Source organism: Onychomys torridus, chromosome X (assembly GCF_903995425.1).
Source record: "Onychomys torridus chromosome X, mOncTor1.1, whole genome shotgun sequence".
Lineage (NCBI taxonomy): Eukaryota > Metazoa > Chordata > Mammalia > Rodentia > Cricetidae > Onychomys > Onychomys torridus.
Window position 1 is genome coordinate 73,691,327 of NC_050466.1, and position 26,597 is coordinate 73,717,923.

Below are 26,597 nucleotides of genomic sequence, written 5' to 3' on the forward strand. Positions count from 1 at the left end.
ATGAAAGGGTAGATTAATGAACTTACTTCTAAAGAGCAACAACTCATTTAAAATGTTTTACATTGGTATAGATTTTAGTCTACTGATACAAACTTAAAGTTAATTTTGTTATACTGTGTGTATATTTCTAATCGTGTTTAAGGTATTATGTTTGTATAGTTCATTTTAAATTGAAATGGATAATTAAAAATAGATTAATAATTAGTCATCTATGATAATCATACTCGTAGCCATGTTAGTTAAGTCTTCTAGGTATACAAGAGATATTTCAGATAGATAGGTAATCTTCAAATACTTCAAAGACCTACAGAATATGGCATTTAAAATACTTTTAAAATTTAGACTTTCGGGACAGTGAGACATGTCTGCTCCTGGCAGTACCATTTTACTTCAGAGAGGAGGAAGGGCATTGAAGACACTTCATAGGAGTTTATCTTCACCTTGGCAAAAATAGCCATTTGGGCAAGAAACTGTTCTTGCCTGGACTGCTCGATGAACTGGACATGCAGGACCCATAGAAAGGTGACCACTAAACTGCTTGACAAAATAGTCCTTCAGGTTCCTGCTTCGCAGAGAAAACTGCCAGACATTCTACAGGACACTGAGAGAAGTGATTGAGAGTCTCTAGCCTTGTGGGCTGAAGACAAATGCCCCAACATTACAAAGGAACATTAGGTGACTGTCCAGGCTGCCAGCTGTCTCTGTCTACTCTTGCAAGACTCCCGAAAAATGTTTACATCCTTCTCCCGGTTCTCAGGTAATATTATATCCTTCTGAGGTCTTTGATGTGGTTGAAGACTAGATAGTTATAATTTCCTCAGTTATGATACAAGATAAGTTAGATATAAAACCTTAGACTCACAAATATAAGATAGATAGGATATCTTCTTTAATGTTGTAACTATAATTCTTGCTTGATAATTGTTTTGTTATATGTAATTGTACTATGTAAAAGTTAAAAACTTCCTTAAAAAAAAAAGAAAAGGGGAAGTGCAGTGGATAGGGCTCTGTGTAAATAAAGTTCTGATTTGCCAGTGGCCAGGCAGGAAGTATAGGCGGGACAAGAGAGAAGAGAATTCTGGGAAGTAGAAGGTTGGAGAGGGAGACACCGCCAGCTGCCGCCATGAGAAGCAACATGTAAAGACACTGGTAAGCCGCAAGCCATGTGGCAAAGTATAGACTAATAGAAATGGGTTAATTTAAGATAGAAAAGGTAGATAACAAGCAGCCTGCCACGGCCATACAGTTTGTAATCAATATAAGTCTCTGTGTGCTTTCTTGTTTGGGTCTGAGTGAATGTGGGACTGGCAGGTAAGAGAGATTTGTCCTGACTGGGCAAGGCAGGAAAACTCTAACTACAGACTCAGGCATGGGAGCAGATTCTCTTGTTCCAGTGGTTCTAGGAGCATACTTACAGTTGCAGAATGGAAGGCAACAGCTGAGGACACTCACTACAATAAAGAGGCAATGTTTAGCTCAGATATCCTGTGCTGAACTGTCATTCTGCAAGCCTCTTGAACCATCTTGGTCACTCTTTATAATTCTAGAAAGTATTTTGTACTGAAAGAATTCCATTCTTTTTTTTTTTTTTTTACCAGCAAAGAGAATTAAAATCCTGAATGATCCCTTCATGGTTTACAGGGCTCATGCTGGGAATGGCATAGTGGCCCAATCAGAAATGCAGTTTGCTGGTTTCAGCAAAATCTGCAATTCACCTTTTCCCTGCCCAGTATGTATATTCTTGAGAAAGTCAAGGTGTTTAATTGGTTACAGCCTTCAGACTGAAAACATGGAGACCCACAGTAAGACCACCCAGTGGTGACCTGCCTTGAGCTGTTTATCCTCAATTATCACTACCTGGTCATCTTTGTAAACCTGCATTTGGGGTCCTTCATAGAAATCTTCAAGCCTTCACTCCAGTAGAGCTGGATTTCATGGGGAAAAGATAGCCAGGCTGCATCATCTCTTGCTCCTTCCCAATGATGACTGAGTCAATGTTGAAGTGATTGACTCCCTACCAGCTTGACTTTGACACCTCTGTTATAGTCAGCTTTCACCTTGCTGTTAGGAACATTGTAGAAGTTTGCTTCCCTGGTTCTGGCTGTCCTACCTCATCAACTAACATAACCTCATCACCACTGTCAATGACAGACACCTGAACACTCACCAGTATGTAAATTTTAAATGCTGAGTTCCAATTTACTGTTCTTCTCATTAGACTGTAAGTTGTGAATAAAATGCAGGATGGAATATTAAATATCATCTTTAGGTTTGATGATACAGCTTATAAATACCTTTAGCAACATAGCAGGATACAAGATCAACTCAAAAAATCAGTAGTCCTCCTATATACAATAGACAAACAGGCTGAGAGGGAAATCAGAGATACATCACCCTTTATAATAGTCACAAATGATATAAAATACCTTGGGGTTACTCTAACTAAGCATGTGAAGGACCTATATGACAAGAACTTTAAGTCTCTGAAAAAAAGAAAATGAAGAAGATGTCAGAAAATGGAAAGATCTCCCATGCTCATGGATAGGCAGGATTAACATAGTAAAAATGGCGATCTTACCAAAAGCAATCTACAGATTCAACACAATTCCCATCAAATTACCAACACAATTCTTCACAGACCTGGAAAGAATAATACTCAACTTCATATGGAAAAACAAAAAACCCAGGATAGCCAAAAGAAACCTGTATAATAATTCAACCTCTGGAGGCATCACGATCCCCAACCTCAAGCTCTTCTATAGAGCTGTCATAATAAAAACAGCTTGCTACTGGCATAAAAACTGACATGTGGATCAATGGAATCGAATTGAAGACCCTGACATTAACCGGCACACCTATGAACATATAATTTTTGACAAAGAAGCCAAAAATGTACAATGGAAAAAAGAAAGCATCTTCAACAAATGGTGCTGGCATAACTGGATGTCAACATATAGAAGGCTGCAAATAGATCCATATCTGTCACCGTGCACAAAACTTAAGTCCAAATGGATGAAAGACCCCAACATAAATCCAGTTACTCTGAACCTGATAGAAGAAAAAGTAGGAAGTAGTCTTGAATGCATTGTCACAGGAGATTGCTTTCTAAATATAACACCAGTAGCACAGACACTGAGAGAAACAATCAATCAGTGGGACCTGTTGAAACTGAGAAGCTTTTGTAGATCGAAGGACACGGTCAACAAGACAAAGCAACAGCCTACAGAATGGGAAAAGATCTTCACCAACCCCACGTCTAACAGAGGGCTGATATCCAGAATATATAAAGAACTCAAGAAATTAGACGTTAAATGCCCAACATTCTAATTAAGAAATGAGCTATAGTACTAAACAGAGAATTCTCAGCAGAGGAAGTTCAAATGGCTGTAAGACATTTAAGGAATTGCTGAACATCCCTAAATATCCAGGAAATGCAAATCAAAATGACTCTGAGATACCACCTTACAGCTGTCAGAATGGCTAAGATCAAAAACACAGAAGACAGCTTATGCTGGAGAGCATGTAGAGCAAAGAGAACTCCCCTACACTGCTGGTGGGAATGCAAGCTTGTACAGACACTTTGGAAATCAATATGGTGCTTCCATAGAAAATTTGGAATCTATTTCCTCCCAGACCCAGCTGTAGCACTCTTGGGCATATACCCAAGGAATGCTCAATCATTCCACAAGGGCATTTGCTCAGCTATGTTCATATCAGCATTGTTTGTAATAGCCAGAACCTGGAAACAACCTAGATGCCCTTCAACTGAAGAAAGGATAAATAAAATGTGGTACATATACACACTGGAGTACTACTCAGCAGAGAAAAACAATGACATCATGAGGTTTGCAGGCAAATGGATGGATCTAGAAAAAATTATCCTGAGTGAGGTAACCCAGATTCAGAAGGACAAACATGGTATGTACTCACTCATAGGAGGATACTAGATGTAAAACAAAGATGACTAGACTGCTACACAACTTCAGGGAGGCTACCTAGAAAACAGGACCCTAGAAAACACACAGGGATCACTCAATGACAGAGAAATGGATGAGATCTACATGAAAAACCTGGACGACAGTGCGAGTAGTGAAGGGCAAGGTTTGAAAGGTTAGGGGATCAGTAGATCCCAGCTGGATCAAGAACAGAAAGGGAGAACAAGGAATAACAGACCATGATAAATGAAAACCACATGAAAACAGGAATAGGCAGAGTGCTGGAGAGGGCCCCATAAATCCACAATGATACATCCTCTATAGACTGCTGGCAATGGTCGAGAAAAAGCCTGATCTGACCTAGTCTGGTGATCAGATGTCTAAACACCCTAACAGTGGAGGTGGAACTCTCATCCAATAACTGATGGAAGTGGATGCAGAGATCCTCAGCCAGGTCCCAGGTGGAGCTCCAGGTGTCCAATTGTCAAGAAAGAGGAGGGATTGTAAGAGCGTGAATTGTTGAGATCAAGACTGGAAAAGCACAGGAACAAATAGCCAAACGAATGGAAGCACATGAATTATGAACCAAAGGCTGTGGAGCCCCCAGCTGGATCAGGACCTCCGAATAAATGAGACAATTGAATAGCTTGAACTGTTTGGGAGGCACCCAGGCTGTGGGACACGGACCTATCCTTAGTGCGTGAGCTGGATGTTTGGAAACTTGGGCTTACACAGGGACACTTTACTCAGCCTGGAAGGAGGGGACTGGACCTGCCTGTACTGAATCCACCAGATTGAAATGAATCCCCAGGGGAGTCTTGGCAATGGAGGCGATGGAAATGGAGGGGAGGGGCTGAGTGGAAGGTGGGAGTGGGGGCTGAAGGGGGGAGGACAGGGGAACCCATGGCTGATGTGTAAAATTAAAACACAAATATAATAAATTAAAAAAAATATGAAGGCAGATACAAAAAAATTGTATAGTTTTAGAAGCATAGAGGTGCTTGGAAAATCTACATCTCAAAGTGTTCGGTCAAGCTGTCTTCTTTTGCACGATTTCATCTTTGTTATTTCTGGTATTAAGAAGTACTATCCAAGGGCTGGAGAGATGGCTCAGAGGTTAAGAGCACCGTCTGTTCTTCCAGAGGTCCTGAGTTCAATTCCCAGCAACCACATGGTGGCTCACAACCATCTGTAATGAGATCTGGTGCTCTCTGCTGTATACATAATAATCATAAATAAATCTTTAAAAAAAAAAAGGAAGTACCGTCCAAAGTGCAGTGTATGTTTATTTTACCTAGAATACCCAAGTAGCTCATGAAACTCTGCCTTCAAATTGAAATGGTCACACTTCATGTAAATAAGCTCATATTAATGACCCTGGTTCTACTAAGAGAATTACTATGTATGTTACATGCAAACTTTAATGTTATGTATAGAGATAGACAAAGGTAAAATTGCTGACACGTTAAAGAATATTTAAGTAGCATATATAATTTCTGGACTATATAGTTATATAATGAGCCCATCATTATGAAAGTAAAATGACTTTAATGAATCAAAAGAAATAAAAACAAACATTTTGGCACCAAACAAATGTGAAAAATATATATAGAGAGGGACAGAGATAAATTGCTAGGACATGTTAGATAATATTTTAGTATCATATGCAATTTCTGGACATTATATAATGAGCCCATCATCAAAATAACATGACTTTCATATGTTTGATACACTAATGATTACTAACTTACTTTTATTTCATGTGTATTAGGTAAACATGATGGTCCCATATTTTATTACATTAGAATATCCAGTCTCCTAAAGATTACTGATGATATCTTACATTTATGTGCTTAAAAATGATATTTAATACTTTGAATTAGGTTTGGGTTCAGGAATCGTGTAAATTAGTATTTGGGAGTCATAACCTAGTTTTCTTTTTCCATAAAATATATCACAAAGCAAGAGTCTGTGAGAACCTGACTGAAAATTAGTATTAGTTACAACATACTCAGAAATTTTCAATTGTAAAAAATTAAATCTTAAGATAATTGCTGCCCCAGTGATTTGCACTGATATTTATGTAATCATGTATTCCCAGGACATATTTGTCATGTTCATTTAAGTCAGATAATTTAGTCCTGTGATCCCACTGTACAATTTAGAATATTGGATTAGCATGAGCTGACTGAAAATGCTAAACATACAAAATCAGAACAACATAGAACAGATGGAAGGACCACATGCACAGAGTATGTAACACCTGTGAATTCTATCCAGATCAGTTACCAATCAGATTCCTAAAGGTGTTGACTCTTATCTTTTGCCAGTTATTGCTTCATCTACAACAACAGTGATTTTGGCATAACACTTTTATGAGTCAAAATAATTGTTATTGTACTTCTGTCGCTATGTAGATGATAGGAGCAACCTTTAAGTTCTTAATTGTAACCAAGTCTTATAAAGACATAAAAATATGCTTGTAAATCTTGGCTTATAGTAAAATACGTATGTTTTCTGAGATACCATAACAATTATCATTGGCTCAAAATGTTTATTACCTTGAACAGGACTCATCTTAATATCTGTCATAATGTAGAAACTAAAATGTGAGCTTAGCTTTTTGTTTGAATGTGTTTATTGTTGACTGCTCTTACTTTCTTGACAAGAAATCTCCAATATAGGTAGCTTCATGTTCTAATTATACATAGTATCTGTATTTGAGTACTTAGCAAAAAAAAAATCATACTTAAGTGAAATTAACTATGCTGTATATATTTCCTATACATGACACTATCACATAAAGCTGACATCCTTTGGAGGGGTATATTCCTACCACTCTTAACGATTTTAGTTATTGAATTTTGTGTGCTCACAATTAAAGGAAACAATAAAGTATGGAGACTCTCTAGATGTAACATGTATTACCCTCGTGATCGCTGTAACTAGTTTGGCTTTTGTGACAGACCAGTCAGTAATTTATGCCTTCCTTATCTCTCCATGAGAAATTTCTTCCTAAGCCCACATGCATGCAACTTCCTGTCATTTGGAACTTTTGACAATTAAATTGCTGGAATATATCATCAAAAGTTATGTAGCAATGATATCATTAGTCTCTAGTTCAGATAATAGTACTTTGATGTCTTTGCTATCTGTTTCCCAGATAGATCTAAGTGGTAAGGAGATAAGAAATGGAGGTGTCAAAGGGAAAATACTTTGATAATTATTAAATGAATATCTTGGAAATATAACACCAAGATTATTGGCTTCCATGTCTTTTATACTCTAATACCTTAGAGTTCCATTCTCATATAGTTAATAAATTAACTAATTCATGTTTGGTATCCTGGATATCATGGATTGATTTATTTGAGGAGAATAAGAGGTCTACATTTTCCCCTTTACAGAAAATAGTTTCTTATCTTATACAATATATCCTAATTACAGTTTCCCCTCCCTCTACTCCAGTTCCCCTCCACCTCCACTCCCATCTATATCCACTAATTTCTGTCTCTCATTAGAAATGAAGAGGCTTCTAAGAAATAACAACCAAACATGGCAAAATTCTAATAATATAAAGGAAAAACCATCTTATTGAGTCTGGACAAGACAACCTCACAGAAGGAAAGGAGTCCCAAGAGCAAGCACAAGAATCAGAGACCCACTACACAGAGCTGGAGATAAGACAAGGAGAATGGATGCAGAGATGTGAAGATCTGCAGTCCGCATACCGATTCTCTGGCAGGAGTGGCCTATGGGTTAGTAGGGAGTGCCTGTTGTAGCTGGGAACTGGGATGAACAAAAAAGTAGACTGAGGAAAACCAGGGGTTGGAAGGCAAGTTAGGGGCTGGGGAGGTACTGCAGGTTTTCTTCTAAACAGCTGGGCATTGGGCTGGGGGATTAGATCTGGGAAAAAGAGGGAGAGGTAAAGATCTGAAGTCAGCCTACCTGGTTCCCTATCTGGAATCAAGGCACATATTTTTATTACAGTTGTTGTGATGAACATTCTATACTTTCAGTTTAATTGTGTTTATGGAATTCAATGTGTTGTTTTAGTCTTTATAAAATTATACAAAGATTGAATTTAGACAATAAGTACATGTATAATCTTACCAAGTTATCATTTTTGTGATGAGAACTTTAAGGATTATACTATGACATTTGAAATATAAAATATTTTCTCATTAAATATGGTAACCACATGGTATAGGCATGCCAAAGTACATTTCTCCAGTCTATATCAAGTTTGTACCCTTTGAACAAGATCTTTTCTTTCTCAAACCTTCCTCTTGAGCTTTTCCTATAATAACTACCCTTATAGTATCTATTTTTTGAGTCTGATTTTCTTTTCTTTTACTGAAAACACATTTTTCATATAATACATCCTTATTATAGTTTCCCCTCCCATCTTGTCTCTCATTAGAAAACAAACAGGCTTCTAAGGCATAATAATAAAATAAAATTAGTTAAAACAAAAACAAACATATCAGAATAGGACAAAAGAAACCTCTGATGATTGATTTTTAGTTTGAAGTCTATTTTGCTGGATATTAAGATGGCTACACCAGCTTTTTAAGACCATTTGATTGGAAAGTCTTTTCCCAGCCTTTTGTTCTTAGGAGGTTCTGTCTTTGAATTTGAGGTGTGTTTCTTGTATGCAGCAGAAAGATGGGTCCTGTTTTCATATCCATTCTGTTAGTCTGTGTCTTTTTATAGATGAATTAAGTCCATTGATATTAAGGGATATTAATGACCAGTGATTGTTCGTTCCTGTTATTATTTTTATTTTTTGGTGGTAGTGTGTGTGTACTTCTCTTCTTTGGGGTTTACTGCTGTGGTGTTATCTATTGCCTGTGTTTTCATGGGTGTATCTGCCTTCCTTAGGTTGGAATTTTCCTTCTAGTGCTTTCTGTAGGGCTGGGTTTGTGGATAAGTATTGTTTAAATCTGGTTTTGTCTTGTTCACTCCATCTATGATGATTGAAAGTTTTCCTGAGTGTATTAGTCTAAGCTGGCATCCATGGTCTCTTAGTGTCTGCATTATATCTGTCCAGGTCCTTCTGGCTTTCAAAGTCTCCATCAAGAAATCGGGTGTTATTCTGATGGGTTTGTCTTTATAAGCCACTTTGCCTTTTTCCTTTGCTGCCCTTAATATTCTTTCTTTATTCTGTACATTTTGTTGTTTAATTATTATGTGACGAGGGGACTTTTTGGGGGGTCTAGTCTGTTTGGTGTTCTATAGGCTTCTTGTATCTTCATAGGCATTTCCTTCTTTAAGTTGGGAAAGTTTTCTTCTATGATCTTGTTAAATATATTTTCTGTGCCTTTGAGTTGGTATTCTTCTCCTTCCTCTATCCCTATTATTAGTAGGTTTGGTCTTTTCATAGTGTCCCAAATTTCTTGGACATTTTTGGTCATGACTTTGTTGGTTTTAGTGTTTTCTTTGACTGATGAATCTACTTCTTCTAACATATCTTCAACACCAGAGATCCTCTCTTCAATTCCTTGCATTCTGTTGGTTATACTTGCATCTGAAGTTCCTGTTTGTTTACTCAGATTTTCTATTCCAGCATTCCTTCTGCTAGTGTCTTCTTCATTTTTTATATTTCCCTCTTCAGGTCTTGGACTGTTTCTCTTGCTTTTTCATGAATTTCTTTCAGGGACTTATTGTTTTCTTCTGCTTTAATTGTCCTTTCCTCTAGTTTTTTATAGTGTTCTTCCCATTTTTTGTTTGTCTGTTCCTCCACTTTGTTTTTGATTTCTTCTATATTAGGCTCTAGCCTCTTCATTATGTTACTTATAAGGTTGTTTTCTTCTTCTTCCATTCTGTGATGTTCAGGTCTAGCTGCTGGAGAAAGGCTAGGTTGTGGTGATGCTGTATTGCTCTTTATTTTGTTGTACGTACTTCTGCCTTGGCATCTGCCCATCTCCTTGTGGGTTCGTTCTTGGTCTTATCAGTGTACTTGGTCCAGACAGAGCTGACAGATTTAGGGAGCCTCTCTCTGGTCCAGATGGAAGGTCTGGGCTGGATGGGAGCTCTGGTCCAGATGAGAGTGCTGGCCGGATAGGAGAAGGGGGACTGGACTCTGAGTCTCAGGAAGTCCCTGTGGTCTCCTTATGTTGTCCAGATAGGGGCTCCTCTTGTCCAGATGGGAGTTCCAGGACAGGATGGAAGCTCTGGTCCAGATGGGAGTTCCGGGACAGAATGGAATGCTGGACACTGGTCTCTAAGTCTCCGGAAGTGGCTGGGGTCTCCAGCAGATGGGTGTGGGAACAAGGCGTTGAAGTTGTAGTGTCCACCGGAGGGTCTCTCTGGTCCAGATGGGAGTTTCAGGGCAGATGGGAGCTGGGAGCTGGTCTCTGAGTCTCAGGAAGTGGCTGGGGTCTCAGGCAAATGGGTGTGGGGGCAGGGTGTGCTGACTGCAGGGTCTGTCTGCAGTCTTGGAAAAGGGGAGCCTTCCCACAGTGCCCACCAATTGGCCAGAAACTGTGGCCAAGTTGGGCAGGTCCTCCCATGATGGTGGGATCCAGGGACGGTTGCCTCTCTGACTATAACCCCAGGCACTTAAGTCTGGTCCAGATAGGAGTTCTGGGGCAGATGGGAGCATGTATGTATATTTTATAAAGCTTCTACTCTAGTAGGTTTCCATACCACCCCTCAAATGGCAAATACCCAAAGATGCTTTATTTTACCACAGAGACAATTGCACAACCATATTTATTTCTGCTCTATTCATAATATCCAGGAATTGGAAACAATTTAAATGTCCTGCATCATATGAAAGGATAAAGAAAATGTGGTATGTTTACACAATCAACTATTTACTATTTGTTTATTAAATCAATGATAAGCAAGCTACAATCCATAGAGCAACAGAGATTAGGTGAGAGTCAGCAACTAGGGAGGACAGACAAATCTTTCTACCAAAGGGAAATAGAGTGCGTGGGAAAGTGTTGAGTGGCTGAAATGAGAGGATCAAGCAGGGCAGGCAAATATGTGGGCGAAGGAGGAAATGAGGGGAAAGACATCTAAAATTAAGGACTGTTTTAGGGGTGGTATGGAAACTTAATACAGTAGATGCTTTCTTTAATAAATCTGATTTTTAATTTTACATATAATTGGTATCATACAGTGTGTGTCTTTCTGTGTCTGGATTCCTTTACTAAACATATAATGCCTTCTAGTTCAACACATGCTGTCACAAATTAAAGGATCTTTTATATATTGTATTAGCAAGCATTCTCTAGAGGAACAGAACTAATAGAACAAATAAACATTAAAAATGAATGTTAATTTACTCAGCCCAGCATGGGAAACTCACAATTGTCTCTCCGTATGCAAGAGAACCTAGTAGCTGCTCAGAGTATGAGACTGGATGCCTCAGCAGTTCCAATGTGACACTAAAGGCCTGGAGGTTTTCTGAAGAGCCACTCATCTTCGGTCTAGATGGAAAGGCTGCTCTATCAGAGTTCTGATATCAGGACAGAGTAGCATTCATGGCAGCAGCAATGGTGTAGATATACTCAACAGCAAGGAGTTAAGGCACATGTAAGAAAGCAACATCACTTTTCTTGTAGACTGCCACAGGAGCTGCTTCATCTGGAGAGGGTTGTTGCCCCTTCATGGAGTTTTGTAGGAAACAGAAACATAGTTGATCCTGTGTGGAGGCCCACAAAGGATTCCTAGTGAGATATGAGCTTGCTTTACCCAGCAGAGCTGCATTAGAGGATTGCTTGACCACGTGCATGATTACTTGGTAATTAGAAGAGTTTGCACTTGGCTGTGCTAGGGGGAGGTCTTTTGCTCCACCCCTTGGCATTCCTATACAAAGCCCATTAGAAGAGACCGAAGAGGCCAGTAGATATTGATCCAGGGCCTCCTGATGCTGCCCTGTGTTTCTGTTTCTCTTCCCTCTATCATTCTATCTAATATCTCTCATCCATCACTCCTCAAGGGTACCCTGTTGTAAATGTGGGAGCTGGCCTCCCACTATCCTGGGTCTGATCGAGTTACAAGATTTATTATCATAACCATAACACACAATATGTATACATATGCTCATGTTATTTGTTTATAAGATTATCATCATAACCATAATGTACACACATACATGCTCAGATCATTTGTCTTTTTGTGTCTAGTCTCCTTCACTTAACAAAATACTTGCATCCTTTCTATACATATATTTAGATTATAAAGATTAGAAAGCCAGTACACTTTGTATATCTTCCTTCTTTGTTTAATGTCATCACAATGAATGTTATTAAACTTCTTTATTTTCTACTCTATATTGTAAAGTATTAACATAACAAAATGAAAATAAGTACTAAATATTTTCCCCTCTCTTGCATTGTAAGAACTGTAACAGATTTCTAAATTATTACCAAATAAAATGTGTATTATTATATAATTTTTAAAGAAGATTTTAAACATCAACTTGAGGAGAATATTGTTCTTTTTTATTGTTCTATTCTTTTCTCATATATTACATTCTGACTGCAGTTTCCCCTCCCTTGCCCCTCAGTCTCCCTCCATCTTCCCTCTCTCTCTCATCTGTCTGTCTTCCCTTAGAAGGAGCATGTCACCCAGGGACATCATCAACCTCCCAAAACATGCTACAGTAAGACCAGGTACATACTATCAAATCAAAGCTGAACAAAGCAACACAGTAGGAGGAAATGTGTCCTACAAGTAGACAAAAGAGTCAGAGATTGTCCTGGCTCCCATGAGCTTGCTTTTTGGAACCTGGCGCTTATGCTGGGACACTTTGCTCAGCCTGGTTGAAGGGAGGAGGGGACTGGATCTGCCTCAACTGAATCTACCAGGCTGAGCTGAATCCCCTGGGGAGTCTTTGCCTTGGAGGAGGTGGGAATGGGGGGTGAATTGGGGGTGGTAGGAGGAAGGACAGGGGAATCCATGGCTGATATATAAAATTAAATTAGCTATAAAATATAAGAAAAAGAATATCACAAGAAGCTAAGTTACTCAGCCATAACATATATGTTGAGGACCTAGGTCAGGTCCCTACAGGCTCCCTGATATCTGTGAGCCCAGTCAATTGTTTCTGTGGGCCATGTTCTCATGGTGTCCCTTAATTCTCTCATTCCCCGATCTTTCCTCCAGCTCCTCCACAGGACGCTCTGAGTCCCTCCTAATGTTTGACTGTGACACTCTGCATCTACACCCACTGATGCTGGATAGAATCTCTGTGATTTTCTTGATGACAGTTCTGCTAGACTCTAGTCCCAGAACACTTTGTAGGAAGGCCAAACTTTAGGTTGCAGGTTTTGGAGCTAGGTTAGTGTCTCAGTCCTTCCACTTGAGACCTTGACTGGTCACTGAAGATGGCTGATTCAGGCTCTGTGTTCCCCATTACTAGGAGTCCTTGCTAGTGTTATAATCCTAGATTCCACGGAGTTTCCACTGCACTAGGTTTCTGCCTTGTCCTGAAATGCCCCCAATTTGAGTCATTTCTATCAATATTTTGTCTCTCACTTGATCCATCCTGTTCACAAACCCAACTGTCACTAATCCACACACAAAATCTATTCTATTTCCCCTTCACAAAGAAATACTTGTGCCCCCGCTTAAGACCTCATCATCACTTAGCCTCTCTGTGGATCATAGCTTTATCATTTACTTTACAGCTAATATCCACTTATGAGTGGGTACATACCATGTTTGTCTGTCTGGGTCTGGGTTACCTCACTCAGGATGATTTTTTTTTCTGGTTCTGTCCATTAGCCTTCACATTTCATGATGTTGTTTTTTCTAACATCTGAGTAATATTCCATTGTGTATATGTACCACATTCTCTTTATTCATTCTTCATTTGAGGGGTATCTAGGTTGTTCCCATGTTCTGCCTATTATCAGTAAATCCACTAAGAACATTGTTGATCAAGTGTCCTTGTGAGAGGATGGAGCATCTATGGGTAAATTTCAAGGAGTGTTATATCAGTAGGTCAATTCCCAATTTTCTGAGAAATGGTCTTTTTTTTTTTTTACTGTTGAGTACTTTATTGTGTTTTAATTTTACATATCAGCCATGGGTTCCCCTGTCCTCCCCCCTCCCACCCCCACTCCCACTTTCCCCCATCCCCTCCCCCTCATTCCCATCTCCTCCAGGGCAAAGACTCCCCTGGGGATTCAGCTCAACCTGGTGGATTCAGTACAGGCAGGTCCAGACACCTCCTTCCAGGCTGAGCAAAGTCTTCCTGCATAAGCCCCAGGTTCCAAAGAGCCAGCTCACGCACTAAAGACAGGTCCGGGTCCCACTGCCTGGGTGCCTCCCAAACAGTTCTAGCTATTCAATTGTTTCACTTATCCAGAAGTCCTGATCCAGTTGGGGGCTCCACAGCTTTTGGTTCATAATTCATGTGTTTCCAATAGTTTGGTTATTTGTTCCTGTGCTTTTTCCAATCTTGGTCTCAACAATTCTCACTCATACAATCCCTTCTCTTTCTCACCAATTAGACTTCTGGAGCTCCATCTGGGGCCTGGTCGAGGATCTCTGTATCCACTTCCATCAGTTATTGGATGAGAGTTCTAGCATGACAGTGTCTTTTACCTTACAGAAGCTTTTAGTTACATGTGGTCCCATTTATTAATTGTTAATCTTAGTGCCTGCACTGTTTGTGTTCTGTTCAGGAAGTTATCTCCTATGCCAATGCATTTAAGGGTTTCCCCCAATTTCTTTTCTGCTATGTTCAGTGTATCTGGTTTTATGTTTATGTCTTTGATCTGCTAGAACATGATTTTTGTACAAGGTGATAGCTATGCATTTATTTGCATTCTTCTGCATCCCGACATCCAATTGGCACCCAACGTGGGGCACGGACCCACGCCAGGTTTGGTTTCATTAATAAGAACTTTTAAGTTTCCTGTTATATCTGGCACCCAGCGTTCATGTTACGAATTCATGAAAAAGCCTCTTGCCTGTGGCCTTGTGAGCCCCAGCTCAGGCCCGAGCTACACTCAGCCGGTAGTGGTGGTGCATGCTGGTACGATTTGCTGAAAGAGGCAGAGGCAGAGGCAGGAGGATCCCGAGTTTAAGGCCAACCTAGGAGAAGCTTCAGCCAGGGCCAAGCTACAAACAGTGGTGGAACCATGGAGGCAGTGACTGCTGCTTCGAGTTGCTGGCTGCTTCTCATCATGTTGGTGACTTTGGTGATGCTGCTACCTGGAACAAAGAATGTACTACTGCTTGTTCAGAGAAGAATTGCCAGGACCAGCATGTTACAAGAAAGCATCAGCAAAGGTCAGTTTGGAAAAGGTTGGCAAGAGAAATGCTGGGGAGAAATTGCTGTGAAGATTTTCTCTTCTAGGGAAGAATGTTCATGGTCCCGAGAGACAGACATTTATCAGACTGTGATTGCTCCAAACCACAGAGGAGGCACACACATACACACACACACACACAAAAAAAAAAAAAAAATCTAAAGGGAACCATGATCATGCCTAACAGTGACTTTGAAACTTTCAAAAGGATGATGGGACTCCACAATGATGATGCCACATGAACTATGGTAAAGCCATTAACACCATGGAAAGATCAACTCTGGACTACAAACTGCTCAGGACAATTTCGAGATGACTGGCTGAGATGATCCAGCCTGACAGACTACCTGAACAAGGACTTGAAACAAGCCCTGCACTTTCTCACTATGCAGCGGCTGGACAAATGATACAGGACTTGACAATTAACCCAAAAATTTTCTTTTCAGGATCCCCTAAAGATGCAAGTAATTTTAAGAAAACAACACCCACATCCCAAAAAGGTGGGATGGGAAGTTTTTGGTTGTTTAATGAGTTTTGGATATTGTCATTGTTTATTGTGATTGGTTACAAGTTGTTAATTGTTAATGGTCAGGAAAAAAGCTGAACATGAAGATTAGATTCAGAGGTTTTGTTTAAAAAAGAAAAGGAAAAAGGAGAATATAGATATGAGGTAGATCACTGAATCTACTCTGAGAAAAAAGATGAAGAAATAATAGGATAAAGGGGTAGATCACTAAATCTACTCTGAAAAGAAAAAGAAGATATAAAAATGACAAAAGGTAGATTACTGAATCTGTTATGAAAACAAATACATTTAAAAAGGAACTACTTGTTTTAAATAGGATAAGTAATGAAAACTTTTTTGTCTGAGTTTATCAAATGTTACTGGACTGGACATTGTTAATATATATAAAATGGAGTTTTTATCTGAATTTGTCAAATGTTAATGGACTAGACATTGTTAATGTAATTCTTGACTGTATATATTGTATATACTTATTGGATAATTTTTCTTGTATTAGTTGTAACCTTTTTTTAATTTTAGACAAAAACAGGGGAAATGTGGTGGTATTGTGCTCCCCAAAATATTGTGTGTTCCCTGAAATAAACATATCTGGGGTCAGAGAACAGACAGCCACTAGAACAAAGCCAAAATTGGTGGCTAGAAAATGGGAAGAGTAAGCCATAACAGAAGTTGGGCGGTGGTGGTACACACCTTTAATCCCAGCACTTGGGAGGCAGAGCTAGCTGGATCTCTGAGTTCAAGGCCACTTTAGAAACAGCTAAGCATGGTGACCCATGCCTTTAATCCCAGAAACACAACCTTTAATCCCAGGGAGTGGGGGCAGAAAGAGAAAAGTATATAAGGCGTGAGGACCAGGAATTGGGGAAGGAAAAAGCATGTAGTTAGTTAAGCTTTGGAGCAACACAGTTCAGCTGAGATTCATGTGGAGGAGGAATCAGAAGCTTCCAGCCTGAGGAAACAGGATCACTTGAGGAACTAGCAAGGTGAGATAGCTGTGGCTTGTTCTGCTTCTCTGATCTTCCAGCATTCACCCCAATAACTGGCCTCGGGTTTGAGTTTTATTAATAAGACTCTTTAAGATTCATGTTACATCCAACTAAACCAGCACCATTTGTTGAACATGCTCTCTTTTTTCCACTGTATATTTCTGGCTTCCTTGTCAAAATTCAGTTGTCCACAAGGCAACAACAGGATCTCCAAAAGGAGACCCAGTGAGGACTCAGTATGAAGTGTGTGGAAGAAGACAGAGGCCTTGAACCAGACCAATTACTTATTGCAAGGAACACTTATATATAAAGATGTATGTACTACAGACTAAAGTCTCTACTGTGTGGCTCACTAAGTCACACTATGGTTTCCATAACAAGACTTTTATTTTTCTGTATGCTAGTTTGTTTTTTTCTTTTTTGTTTTTCTTGTTTCCTTTTAAATTTTATTTTATTTTGAGGGGGAGGTTGCACAGGCACAGGGTAGATATGATGGGATGGCAAGATGAATGGGATCAGGATTCATGATGTGAAACCCACAAAGAATCAATAAAAGAAGTAAAAAAAAAAATTAGATGTTCATGGGTGTGTGAATTTACATTTGGGTCTTAGATTCTATTCCATTGATCAATGTATCTGTTTTATGCCAATACCATACAGTTTTTATTACTACAGCCCTGCAATACAGCTTGAAATCAGGAATAGAGAGATCTCTAGAAGTTTTTTATTGTATGGGATTGTTTTAGCTATCCTGAGTTTTCCTTTTTTCCACATGATGTTGCAAATTCTTTCAAGGTCTGTAAACAACTGTGTTGGGATTTTTTAAATTCATCTATTTATTTTATTTTACATCCCAACCACAGTCTCCCCTCCCTCCTCTCCTGCCAGTCCATCCTCATCCCATGTGTTGGGATTTTAAATGAGATTGTGTTGAATTTATAGATTGCTTTTGGTAGGATGGCCATTTTTACTATGATAACCTTACCAATCCATGAGCATGGGAAATCTTTCCATCTTCTGATATCTTCTTTGATTTCTGCCATCAAAGAATTGAACTTTTTATCATAAAGTCTTTCATTGCTTGATTATAATTAACCACAAAATATTTTATATTATTTCTGGTACATTGTACACAGTGTCATTTCCATGATTTCTTTCTCAGATTGATTGTCATTTGTATATAAGAGTTACTGATTTTTCTTTAGTAAGAAAGAAATAGTCTTGCATCTATCCATTTAGCTGAAGATGTTCATCAGCTGTAAACATGATTTGGTAGAATTTGGGAGGTTGCTCGCTTATGTATACTATTCTATCATCTGCAAATAGCAATAATTTGACTTCTCTTTTTTTAAATTATTATTAAGAGAGTTTCTATGCATTTTACATACCAACCCCAGACTACCCTCACCTCCCTCCGCCCACCTCCCAGCCTTCCCCCACCCCACCTCCCATTCCCACCTTCTCCAAGGCAAGGTCTCCCATGGGGAGTCAGCAGAGCCTGGTATATTTAGTTGAGTCAGGTCCAAGACCCTCCTCCCTGCACCAAGGATTCACAGTGTCTCACCATAAGCACCAGGCTTCAAAAGGCAGGCTCATGCAGTAGGGACAGGTCCCATCCCACTGCCTGCCTGTGAGCCCCCTAAACAGTTCAAGCTAAACAACTGTCTCACCTATCCAAAAGGCCTAGTCTTATACCCTGGAGGCTCCTCAGCTATTGGTCCACAATTCACACATTTCCAATCATGATGTCAATGTCCCTTGCTCATTGAATCCCTCCTCTCTCTCATCTATTGGACTTCTGGAGCTCACCCTGGTGCCTGGTGGTTCATCTCTGCATTTGCTTCCATCAGTTACTGGATGAGGGCTCTAGGATGACAGTTAGGGTTTTCAGCCATCTCATCATTGCAGTAGGCCAGTTCAGGCACCTCTCAACTATTGCCAGTAGTCTAAGCTGGAGTCATCCTTATGCATTCCTGGGAACTTCCCTAGCACTCTGTTTCTCTCTATTCCCATGATGTCTTCATTTATCATGGCATCTCTTTCCTTGCTTTCCCACTCTGTCCTTGTTCCAGCTTGAACCTCCCATTCCCCTATGTTCTCATCCTCCATCACTTACCCTCCATTACTCCTCTCACCCCCAGTATTTCTCAATCACTGGGTTATCTATGCATCCTTTCTAGGGTCCTCCCTGCTAGCTAGCCTGCTGTGGGTTGCAGTCTGGTTATCCTTCGCTTTACACCAAGTATCCACTTATAAGAGAGTATACACCATGTTTGTCCATTTGAGTCTGGGTTACCTGAAGTAATAAAAACAGCTTGGTACTGGCATAAAAACTGACAGGTAGACCAAAACAATCGAATTAAAGACCCTAACATTAATCTGCACACATATGAATACCTGATTTTTGACAAAGAAGCCAAAACTGTACAATGGAAAAAAGAAAGCATCTTCAACAAATAGTGCTAACGTAACTGGATGTCAACATGCAGAAGATTGCAAATAGATCCATATCTGTTGCCATGCACAAAACTCAAGTCCAAGTGGATCAAAGACCTCAACATAAATCCAGTTACATGGAACTTGATAGAAGAGAAAGTAGGATGTAGTCTTGAATGCATTGGTACAGGAGACCACTTCCTAAATATAACACTAGTAGTATAGACACTGAGAGCAACAATTAATAAATAGGACCTCTTGAAACTGAGAAGCTTTTGTAGGGCAAAGGACATGGTCAATAAGACAAAATAACAGCCTACAGAATAAGAAAAGATCTTCACCAGCCCCACATCTGACAAAGGTCTGATCTCCAAAATATATTTAAAAAATTCAAAAAACTCGACATCAAAATACTGAACAATCCAATTATAAAATGGACTACAGAGCTAAACAGAGAATTCTCAACAGAAGAATCTCAAATGGCTGAAAGACATTTAAGGAGTTGCTCAACATCCTTAGTGATCAGGGAAATGCAAATCAAAACTACTCTGAGATACCATCTTACACCAGTCAGAATGGCTAAAACTGAAAACACTGAAGACAGCTTATGTTAGAGAGGATGTGGAGCAGGGGGAACACTCCTCCACTCTTTGTGGGAGTGCAAACTTGTACAGCCACATTGACTTCTTTTCTACTTTGTATTTCATTGATCTCCTTGTTTAATGCTCTAGCTAGAACTTCAAGCACTATACTGAATAGATATCAACTTCAAGTACTATATTGAATAGATATCTAGAGAGTAGGAAGCAGCCTTGCCTTATTCCTGATTATAGTGGAATAGCTCTGAGTTTCTCCATTATTTCTCTACTTAGTTTTTGTCTGGATGACATGTCCATTGGTTAGAGTTGGGTATTGAAGTCTGCCGCTATTAATGTGTGAGGTTCAACGTGCAATTTAAGCTTTAGTAAAGTTTCTATTACAAATGTGGGCACTCTTGCATTTGGGCAATAGCTGTTAAGAACTGAACATCATCCTGCTGGGTTTTTCCTTTGATGAGTATGAAATGTCCTTCATCTACTTTGATTAATTTTTGTTTGAAGTCTATTTTATTAGATATTAGAATAGCTACATCAGCTTTCTTCTTAGGTCCATTTCCTTGGCAAATCTTTTTCCAACACTTTACTCTGAGGTAATATCTATCTTTGATACTGAAGTGTATTTCTTATATGCAGCAGAAGGATGGATCCTGTTTTTTAATCTATTCTGTTAGCTGGTGGCTTTTTATTGGGGAATTGAGTCCATTGATATTGTAAGATATTAATGACCAATGGTTGTTAATTCATGTTATTTTGGTGGTGGTGGTGATGGTGAGTGTGTGTGTTTCATTAAAATTTGCTGCTGTGAGATTTTCACTGCCTATGTTTTTATGGATATAGTTAATTTCCTGGGGTTGGAGTTTTCCTTCTAGTACCTCCGGTAGAACTTGATTTGTGGTTACATGTTGTTTAAACTTGGCTTTGTCATGAAATATCTTGTTTTCTCTAATTATGGTAATTGAAAATTTTGCTGAACATAGTAGTCTGGATTGGCATCCATCATCTCTTGGAGTCTGCAGCACATCTGTCAAGTCCCTTCTGACTTTTAGTGTCTGCACTGAGAAGTTAGGTGTAATTATATGTTATTTCACCCTTTTCTGTTGCAGCTTTTAATATTCTTTCTTTGTTCTTTTGGTGATGTTTTTATTATGTGACAAGGGGTATTTCTTTCCTAGCCCAGTGTGTTTGTGTTCTATAACCTTGTACATTTAAAGGCATGTCCTTCTTTAGGTTAGGAAAATTTTCATCTATGGTTTTGTTAAAAATATCTATGCCTTTGAGCTGGGATTCTTCTCCTTCTATTTTTATTGTTCTTTGGTTTGATATTTTTAGTGTTCCAGATTTCCTAGATATTTTATGTTAGGAATTTTTCAGATTTAGTATTTTCTCTGACCAATCTATTTCTTCTATTGTGTCTTCATCACCTGAGATTCAGTCTTCTATCTCTTATATTCTGTCCATGATGCTTGTGTCAGTAGTTCTTGTTCAGTTACCTAGACTTTATATTTCCAGAATTCCCTGTTTGTTTTCTTTATTTCTTCTACTTCTATTTTCAGGTCTTAAACCATTTTATTCCTTTTTGTCAACAGTTTGTTTTTTTTCTTGGTTTTCTCAACATTCTTTAAGAGATTCATTGATTTCCTCCAATTTTATTGTCTTTTCTTCAATTTCTTTAAGGAATTTACTCATTTCTTCTTTACGTACTTCTATCATCATCATAAAGTTGTTTGTAAAGTCATTTTCTTGTGCTTTAGCTGTGTTGGAATATTCAGGGTTTGCTCTAGTGAGGTGGCTGGGCTCTAGTAGTGACATATTACTGTGCTGTTGTTTGTGTTCTTACACTTATATTTAAGCATCTGGTTTTGGAATGTTTATAAGTCTCAGTGCCAGTTTGTGGATTTGTCTGTGTTGGACAGGTGCTTTCTTCCTTGGTTTCTGCTTCCTCTCTGGTTTTCTGGCTGCCATGACCTATGGTTGAGTAGAGGGTCTCCACTCACATTAGGGTCTGGACTTCTGATGTCCTGTATAACCTCTTGTCCAGAAGGGGGTTGCTGCCCAGGTTTCGGGCTCAAGTTCTGGCTATGTGTGTTGTCTCTGATCTGGCTGGGAATCTTCTGGGGTTCAAGATCTGGGTCTGGCTTCTGGTGGTGTGGGAGGCTTCTGCTTGGTTTTCAGGGAGTTAGCTTAGTCTCTGTGGCTTATGACACTGAACTAGGCTCTGGAATTTAGGATGCTGGCACAGCCTCTGATAGGGTAGAAGGTTTCTAGCAGAGATGTGGGCCAGATTATGGTGATAAGACAGAAAAGCCAGTTGGAGTTATGTTGGACAAGTGTGGGCAGGATGGAGGGCAGTCATTCCTGAGGTTTACAATGATGGCCTGCCCTCTGTTTCAGTAGGGGCTTTTGCTAGGGGTGTGGGCTGGTATAAGGTGACAAGAAGAGAAGGGTCACTTGGGGTTAAGCTAGGCAGTGTGTCCAGGCTTAACTATTCTTTGCTGTAACATACATTAGTTGAAAATAATATAATTTGGTTCTTGGGAATTTTTCCTCAGTAGTTTAAATATACTTTCATAATTTACCAGCTAAGTTGGATATGGTGTGTGACACTAATTCAATGAGTGCAGGGAATCATAGTAGAGTTAAAAGCAAATTTTTAAAAAGGAATGAAAGAGAAATGGAAGGAGAAACTTGTTTTAAAACTGAATTACATGTGGGTATAACATGTTCTTAAGAAGCTAAAGAGGATTTTAATAATATGTGGAACATTTATAAAGAAGCAGTTTTCAGACTTGGCTTTATTGGTATTTGGAAACTGGCTATGTTTTAGAAGCCATCCTATGCTTTTAAGGTCTTTGGCAGCTTCTTTAGCATCAGTTCCCTGGGTACCAATATACCCTGCTTTTATCAATGTCCCATTTACATTTCTGATCCTGCTAAAATTTTATAAGGGTTCCCTTTGGTCTTCAGTATGTATATACATACATACATGCATATATATAAATATACATGTATATATATGTATATATGTGTTGTGTATTTTCTTAATGGTTGGCATTTGACAGACAGGAGATTGAATCTCAATGTGCTTTTAATTGATTATCCTTTGTTAGTCTCTTGAGTGCAGGAGTTTTAGCTATGTATAAACATACTGGCTATAAATGCTAAATCTAAGCCAAAATTTATTAGTGATGGTTTGATTGAAATGTAACATGTGATTCATGATAAAATACTTTGTTTCCTCAGTTGAGCATGATGGCACATTCTTTTAATCCCAGATCTTTTGAGGCAGAGGCAGACTGACCTCTGATTTGGGGGCCAACTTGGTCTATAGAGTAAGTTCCAGGATAGCCAAAGCTACAAAACCTGTATCAAAAAAAGTTGTTTCCTTATGTGTAAAGTCATCCTTAATTGTCAAATAATAACAAAGCCCTCTCCCATCAAGCATGTCTAGCCATGTCTAGAAAAATATTTAGTTACGAATAAGTTATAACCCTTATACAGTGCTGGTAGGTTTTAGTCCAATCATTACAGAAATTAGCATGAAATAAAATAATATCTTCCATAAGGTATAGCTATATTGCTTCTAGGTATTTACCTGAAGGATACTCTGTCAGCCCATCACAAAGATACTTGCACACCAGCATTCTTTGCTAAACTAGTCACAATAAATAAATAATAGAACTAACCTCTGGGTGTCTATAAAAAGAAGAATGGATAAAGATGGATAAAGTTCTTTTTTCAGCCACAAATTGTACTGAAATTACATTGCTTGTACGAAATGGATACAATTAGAGATAATAATTTTAAGTGAACTGTCACACTCAAAAAGATAAGTATCATGTCTTATTCAATGTGTAGTTCCTAGATATTATATAGATATTTAGCATCATATATGTACATGTAACATGAAAGTATAAGCAAAACTCTCCAGGGGAACAAAGTAGACTAACAGGAAAGAGGAGGAAATGAACAGAGATGTGATAAGGGATCCTTGTATAATATTAGAGGGACCAGCCTTAATATTCTACATCCCAGGGGCTCAGGAGAGAGAACTACTAACGGCGAGGACTATTTTCAGGAAATAGAATCTCAGCACACCAAGCTCTATAGTCCACTTGCTTTAATTCCTCTGGCATAACATCCTATATACACAGCTTCAGTTCTGTTCTCGTACCTAGCTCCTTTCTTGCCTGATTTCTCTCTATACTCATCTATTCCTCCCTTTAAGTTCTATCTTAATTCTCTCATCTTAATTCTGCCTCACCTAGGGCCTTTTCAGCTTGTTCTTACCCAGCTAGTACTTGCCCATCTGGCTCTTCCTCATCTTCCATCTCATTCCTCTGGTACTCTCTTCTAGCCCTTCAATCTAGTTCTTCCCCATCTCAACTTGTTCCTCTCAAGTTTTTACCCATCTATTTCTTCCATTCTCTTTTCTCTTCTCCCTCATGCCCTGGAAGTCCTGGTATAAAAAGGGAGGGTCTGGGCTAAAATGTGTAAAGCTATTATTTAATGTTCACCTGACCTAGGCGGTGTCTGTCCCCTTAAGGAATTTAAGTCAGGAGACTTGCACATGGGCTGTTATCACTGTTAGTCCTCGGAAGTTGGGTGCCCACTTGGGTGGTATCTCCTTGTGGAATTTACCTTAATTCAGGAACTTGCACGTGGGCTGTTATCACTGTTATCTTCGGAAGTTAGGAGACCAACTGGGCAGTGTTTCCTTGTTAGTCCTTGAAAGTGGCTAAGGGAGAGATGCCTGGTTCCAGAGGAGGCCTTTCCTGAGGCTGTTCTCCAAATACCTGGAATGTGTATGTCCAGAGAGTGATCAGTCCACACTGTTAGCCCTTCCTAGGGAAAAGTCAATTGGGAAGACTATGAAGGCACACATGATTTTCACAACAGAATACAGCTGATACATAACAAGCCAAATAACACCAAAAACTCCTTGGAATTTGGCTTCCTCTGGGGGAATTCACTGATCCCTCCAGGTAGTGACTTTGCCATAACCAGCTGAGTTCTTATGATATATTCCTGCAGCCTGCAGCAAAGGGAGATATAACCAAAGTACATCATGAACTTATATAAAAAACATTCTTATGTATCCCAGTACCATGTATATATACTCCTTTGAAGTGGGTGGATGGGACATTTCAAGCCAGTCTAAGCTACACAGTGAAATACATAAGCATTTACAATTTAAGGTATTGCTTACTATGATATGGTCCTGTCCTATACATTCAACTTTTTCAAATAGTTGTTCAAATCAATTAGGACCAATATTCTAGTATGCTTTTTAAAATTGTTCCTTCCTATGCTCATCCTAAACCTATTGTATCAGACTGCAGAAACAGGTTTCTGATGATCTACATGTTTATTTACCAAGCTTGCCAACAGGTTTGGAGTAATTGTAACTTATAAGGGACAAACTTAGAATCAAGATATTTTTCACGCCAGGTGGTGGTGGCGCATGCCTTTAATCCCAGCACTGGGGAGGCAGAGCCAGACATATCTCAGTGAGTTCGAGGCCAGCCTGGGCTACAGAGTGAGTTCCAGGAAAGGTGCAATGCTACACAGAGAAACCCTGTCTCAAAAATTTTTTTTCATTATTGTGTCCTGTAATTAAATTATTTGAGGAGTAATTCCTAAAAAACAGAGAGTATATTTAAGGGCCTAATGTGAGCAATATAGAGAAAATATCACTGGGGACTAGCATATAGAATTAATATATAGACTATAATTTTTTTATCGTCTCTTACTTTTGCCTCCTTATAACCACTAACAACCAAGCGATTTAGTAGGAAAATATCAGTAATGAGTTCTAATGATATATTTCTTATACATCAAAATATCTCAATTATGTAAATAGATGCTAACACTGAGAAAATGAAAATAATTAAATTATTAAAGCACCACATATTTTTTTCACATCGGATCACAGTCAAGTCAATTTACAGGATATTAATATCCTGTGATCTTTTGATGTGGTGGTCGAGATAGCTAGATCAATTTTCAGATGTGCAGCTGTCCTAGTTGATCCCTTCAGGAACAGCCCGATTTGGGGAACCAAAGGGTATTGTTTCTGTCAGAATTTAAAGCATGTTTGCCTGAAAATGTTCGTTTTTGTTTCAACAATAGCAATATCGTTGTGTGTCTAAGACTTAAATTTTTCAAGTATAGGTATTCATAGCTATCATCTTTATATTTATGTTGATTATTAAGCCAGGTGATGATAAGGAGCAATATAAGGTGAAAAATCAAGAACATGTCAAGAAAGAAATGAAAAGTCAGGAAATATCGACGCTTAGGAGGGAGATTTATCATAATCATTCAGGAAATAGTAATTCTTGGTAACAGAAAGAAATCAATCAGTGATATTGTAGAACAGTAGTGAGATTGAGAAATTGCAGTGGTAAGACTTAATTAAGATTTCTACTTGTATTCAACTAAACCATTGATCAAGAATTTTATGTTAATATGAATATTTTTGAGGTATGTATCTATGTACCATGAGCCATTTGGCAAATTTCAGAAAAGCAATACACGGAACAATTAAATTTTTAAGTAATGCTAAGGAAGGCATTGCATTTTAAATAAATGAGATGGTAGTGTTGATTAGGGGTGGAGGTGATATCTCTCTGTGTCTTTTAGCTAAGATTAACTGGGTATACACATATAAATGATTTTTTAGAAAGTATTTTATCATAGACTATATTAGAATTTTCCAAAGAGAGTGAACCAATAAAATAAATGGAGAAATAGATGGGCAGACATATGTTTAAAGAAGAAAAGATGTGATAATTGGATAGCATGATTATGAAAGTTGATAAGGCTTCTAATAGGCT

The 26,597-nt window shown here is 38.7% G+C and overlaps 1 pseudogene; it reads right to left on the reverse strand.

The window, feature by feature from the left end:
- Positions 1–1,411: 1,411 nt before the first annotated feature.
- Positions 1,412–11,370, reverse strand: LOC118574676 (annotated as a pseudogene).
- Positions 11,371–26,597: the final 15,227 nt, after the last annotated feature.